Genomic DNA, 5812 nt, shown 5'->3' on the forward strand with positions numbered 1-5812 from the left:
TAACTTTCTAACAATCACTGGGGAGATCTTTGGGGGAAAATATACAGCTGGCGAATTCAAAATGTCTAAATCTTCCAATAACTTACATCTGTGCAGATTTTTGAAAGCTTGTTCCTTCTAAATCCTGATTACTCTGTATTTTAATTGCATCTTAAAGTTTAAATGAATTTAGAAATCATAAACATTCAAGATGAAAAGAAACAACTCAGCCTATACACATCCATCACATGAAGTTGATCACTCAGAACATCACATACAATTAGGGCAGCAGGTGGCATTACACTTTATTGGTCCCAGATTCAGTTAAATGAGATCAATTAATTCTTTGGAAGTTTTACAATATAATTCTCCAACATAAGTATAAAACCTGCACTAATTTAATATGATATTGAAAGTGGATTGTTCTTTTTATTATGTAAACATATGTACAATACATACGTACAATATACACTATATGTATTTTATATATACATATATGCCTATATAGTATATAGAATAATACTTATATAGACTATATGTATAATATCATATATATTATAATTCTGGAGGTAAGGGTGAACATTTCATATGCATGTGTATGCCAGCCATCAGAGGGCCAGAGACAGACAGGGATGGCAAGTTGACTTACACATGGACTAGTAAACACAAGGCACTGATAGGATACTTAAAACAAAAGTCTTACCCTGAGTAAATTCAAAAGCATTCTGCTTGAAATTTCTACCTGTTGTTCTTAACACTTATTGTGATAGAATGCCCACTCACAGTTTGATGGCACCACTATATGTCTGCTTTAAACCATTCTCCTATAAAGACAAAACTGGCTTTTCAGGGACTTCAGTCAGTTGTCCTAGGCTCTGTCCTCTGAGTCTGCACATGATATTCTGCTTCTTTGACAGTCCTTCCAATATTGGACCCCACATAACATCTCCCAAAATCTTTTCAACCCTCGTCTCTTCCTTGGTTGCCAAGAGTTGGACTATAGCTGTTCCCCTGCATTCTACCTGCTCTTTGAGATCCTCAGATTCAAAATCTAGCTCCATAGTTTCTCAAATTTTGTTCTGCATATATCTTTGGACTTGTTAGCATAAGTTGCCTATGTTAAACTCTGTCCTCAACAATTTCAACAAAATGCCTCTGATTCTAAGCAGTTTCGGTTTATGGTGTGGATAACAGCCATTTATTTATTTAGGAAATGTGTGTGTGTGTGTGTGTGTGTGTGTGTGTGTGTGTGTGTGTGTGTGTGTGTGTGTGTGTGCCAGTTCTGAACTTAGGTCCTGGGCATTGATTGTTCTTGAGCCTTTTTGCTCAAGGCTAGCACTCTACCACAGTGGAGCCACAGCTCTATTTCTGGCTTTTTTTTTTTAACTGGAGATAAGAGTCTCATGGTCATTCTAGTCTGAGATGGCTTTGGACTCCCATCCTCAGATCTCAGCCTCCTGAGTAATTAGAATTACAGGCTTGAGAGACTGGTGCCTGGTTCAGTAGTGGAGCTTAAACTTAGGGCTTCACAGTTTTAAGAAGGCAGTCTGCCACTAGAGTGGCATCCCCTGCCTTGGTTGGCAACTTTGAGCCAAAAATGCCATGAGGAATCGATTACACAAAGGGTGCACAGACTTTGGGTACCTCTGTCCATTACCCTCATTTTTCTCTTCCTTACTTGCCCTGCTTTCCTTTGTTGAGTAAAAACTAATTCTTCCAGTCATCTCAGAAACAAAGGCCCACACCTCAGATTTGGAAGGTTATGCCTGCACTGAAGGCAGCTTCTCTGAACAAAGTCTGAGCTTTTCTTCAATGCAGTATAGAAATTCTTCACACATTGCAACAACACTTAGCATTAATAACAACTGCCTTCATCTAGATGTTAAACATGTACATGGTCTCATTTAAATTTGACTTTAATCCCATGTAGTAGGTAGTCTTTTGTCACAGGTAAAAATTTAGTTTCAAGAGGTTAAGCCCTTTAAGAGGTAATCATGCTAAGGAAAAATAGATTATTACTAGCAAAGCCAGTACTTAAACTTATACATGCACAAATACTAAATTTGGTATTTTTAATATATACTAAATATCTGTTCAAGATTTCCATATTCCTTATCATTCTCATAGTTATTTTTAGATTAAAATCATTTTTAACCAAAAAAGTTCTTTTAAAATATGACATTCCAAGTGAATATGAAGACAAGAAAGTAACTGAAGATTACAAACACTGACCAACAAATATATTTGATTTGCTTGTCAGTAAAGTGTTTGTAATGAAGACACAAAGAGAGAGGGTAAAAGGAGAATTTGAGTGTCTGTGGCAATCACTGCTTTTTCTCTCTCCTGGCATTTTCCATTCACTTGGTTGTCCATCTGGCTCCTGAAGCCACGTATGTTTATGTTTGCAATCCGTACTTTTTAATTGCATGACACATTCTTGGTGTCCACAGATTTGATGGTTGTAGGTACAGGGATAGTTCTCAAGTGATTCAGCAGGTACATGGCTTGTAGTAACTTCATGCTGTGAAATGAATATGAACTGCTAATCCAATAAAACTAATGTATAGCATGAAGTAGTTTGTAGCTGGTGAGTACATTTAAATCAACATCCAGCTTTAACATTAAATGTGACCTCTTTATCTTGTTTGTCTTTATGTTTCCTCAGGTACAGAAAACATATGTGTGTAGTATGTGTGTATGTGTTAGTGTATGTGCGCTATCTTGTTATTTGTATTGTGATTAAAACTTCAAGATTTTTCCATTTATTCTCTTATATATACAACTGATTTATGGTTCCTATGAAGCCTGTCAAACTTTCTTTCAGGAATATTTAGCTATTCTTCTATATCTTATTTAAAAGAAGCACAGAATTCTCCATAAATCACCAGGCAACTGGTCAACCATGTTGCAGGTAACTTCTTTCCTTTTTCTTTCTTTCTTTTTCTTTTTTGCTGTTGTCACAGGTGCAAACACCTCCTGGATAACACAGAATATTCCCATGTTACATATGTAAAAATTAAGAAGAATTTGCAAGACTTCCTGAAATCACATATCTATGAAAGATGAACAGTCATAGGTATGTCAAAACAGAAGTTTGCTAGGTAATGAGCTCTCTGTCATCAGAGATGTTTAGTCAGTCATACTTTGGATGACCTCTGAGAGTGAATGCTTTACATTGTATTGAATCCCTAAACTTTTATATTCAAGTGAATATTTAGCCTATTTGTTCCTCTCATGAAGTGTCCCGATGAATTGTTGAGTTTCTATTTCTTTTGCACAGTGGGAAGTAGAGCTCAGGCTTTCTGGCTAATAACTCAGATGCCCTGCCCTCTAAATGTTATTCAGACTCCTATACATGAACAAAATTGTGGTGGATTAGAGCTAGTATATGGGATTGAATTTATCTAGGAGGCTCTAAGGTGAATTTAGTCCCTATATGAACAGGCCTTCAACAAATAATCCAACTGTTTACTATTTTTCTTCAGTAATTTTGCTTTTCACATAATGGCATGCTTAAAATTTTAATGGGATTCTGAAGCTACATTAGTAGGTTAACGTTTCAAGGAGAAAGTTAACATGTAAACAGAATTTTCTTATAAGAGACACAGCAGAAAATACAGCAAATGGAATTCCCAAAAAGCAATGGTTATCAGCATCAGAAGGGTTTCCAGAGATAGCTTGGAACTGTCAAGGTAGAGGAGGGAGGAAAAAGATTTTCAACACCTGACATGATGTTTCAAAGTTGTGATCTGGGGAGGAACAAATCCTGTAGAGAACTTCCCATCAATAATGTGTGTTAAACATTCCTGTTGAGGTTTTATACTTTAGCTCAGCCTTATGGTAATCTGAGTTAAATATTCAACTTATTTTCTTAAGAGAGCAGGAGATGATGACTTTCCTGTACTGCTATAGGAGCTCAAGATACTGTGAGGATGAAACCTGCCCAAATCTCTCCCCCTGAACTCAAGCTCCCCAAATAGGTGTAGATTTAAAGATGGCTTTGTAAGCCACAGCAAGGTTTTGTATACATAATGACTGCAGAAATAAAATATTTGCAATATTTCCATATTACCTCCAGTGAAAACCAGGTTCTTTTAAAACTAATATTCAGATTCAGTGTTTAAATGGAATACTTACTTTTAGCATTGCTAAATATTTTGAGTAATAAGTATATCAACAAATAGGTCATATTTGCTTGTCTGGGGTTTGAACTCAGGGCTTTGTGCAGGTACCCTACCACCTGAATCACAAACCCATCCCTTTTTGCTTTAATTATTTTTCAAAGAGCTGGCCTCAAAGTATAATCCTCTTGATCTCCACATTCCAATACTTGTGTATATTTTAAAACTCAGTAATAGTTAAGCACATATTATGTAGCAGGAATGGTAGTATAGAAGCTTTATGTTATAAGCATAGATAAAATACAGTACTTAAATAAATATGAGTATTTTCATTAATGACCATTTGCAAACTGATCTATGAGCAATGCTCTGTTTATTCATCTTACCAGATCTTTCATATGAGTATACTTTTGCAGATGCACTTTCAAATCTTTCTCATTCCTCAAAGCCTTCTTCTATTTCTGTCATTTCCTTGAAGATCCCTTGGCCTCTTCCAAACCAAATGTCTCCTTCCTCCTTTGAGAAGGAGGTCTTTGTTATCTGAGGCCCTTTGGCCCTTGTCCTCCAATCTCTAGTGCCATCTTGAATGGTGCCAGCATGTATTGCTATCATGCTTTTTATGTGAGTACATCCTGCTCCCCAAATAGATTTTGTGTTCTTTTGGTAGAACAAGTACTACAATTTTGTGTTATGTAACACAAAGTAGAAATTCATAGAAACTTCTGGTGCCCTCCTATATCTAAGAAGGGAAGATTCTTATAAGAGAAGATGTGTGAGGGCTCAGATGTGGGTAGATGTGTACCTGAGAATGAGAAATAAAGTCTGGCTTTGTTGATAGTTTCCAGTTGCCTGGAAAAAAGGGTGTGTTTTCTCATGCTGCTTCACATTCAGCACACTAAGCCTGCTCTGGTAACATGCAGTGTGGGCAGAGATCTCCCTTTCAGCAAATACTTTTTTCATCTTTTCTCTCTCCTGTGTCTTCTATTTATCAACCAACTATTCTTTTACTCACTGGCTATATATGCATTGTATCTCTGTTTCATATATATTGTTTTCTGGTTTCTAGGGCAACAATGTGGTAGTTTAAACTTTCCTGTACAAGTGTAAAAGTAGTCATCTTAGGATATGTGCTTGTGCTATTTTTGCTGTAGCTGGCCTTCCCTTGAGGCTGACTTTAGTGTTAGACATGAACTTTTACAGTAATGTCTTGGATAGGAATATATGTTGCATTAAAGTAACAGCAACCCAAAGGGAAAAGTCTCAGGAAGATATGCTGGTCCATGGAACCAGCAGTTAATCTTCAGGTGCATTGTCGGACCTAGAGCTCAAAGCCCTCAAGATTCCTGTGTATCACTGACTTCTACTTAACTGTACAGGTCTGTGTTATTCTTCCTTGTAGCAGACTAAATTCTTCTTTTTCTAGCTGTTCAATGATGTAAGATGTCTAATATTTCTCTGAGTTTGAAATCCTTGAGTTCAAATGCCCATAAAAATGATAGCCAGGTGCTGGTGGCTCACACTTGTAATCCTAGCTACTTAAGAGGTTGAGATCTGAGGATCAAGGTTCAAGGCTGGGCCAGGCATAAAAGCCTATTAGTTTCTCTTTTTTGGGGGGGGCGTCTGGTAGTGGGGCCTGAACTCTGGACCTGGGCACTGTCCCTCAGCTCTTCAGCTCAAGGCTAGCGCTCTACCACTTGAGCCACAGCACCACT

This window comes from Dipodomys ordii, unplaced genomic scaffold (assembly GCF_000151885.1).
Source record: "Dipodomys ordii isolate 6190 unplaced genomic scaffold, Dord_2.0 Scaffold5, whole genome shotgun sequence".
Taxonomy (NCBI): Eukaryota; Metazoa; Chordata; class Mammalia; order Rodentia; family Heteromyidae; genus Dipodomys; species Dipodomys ordii.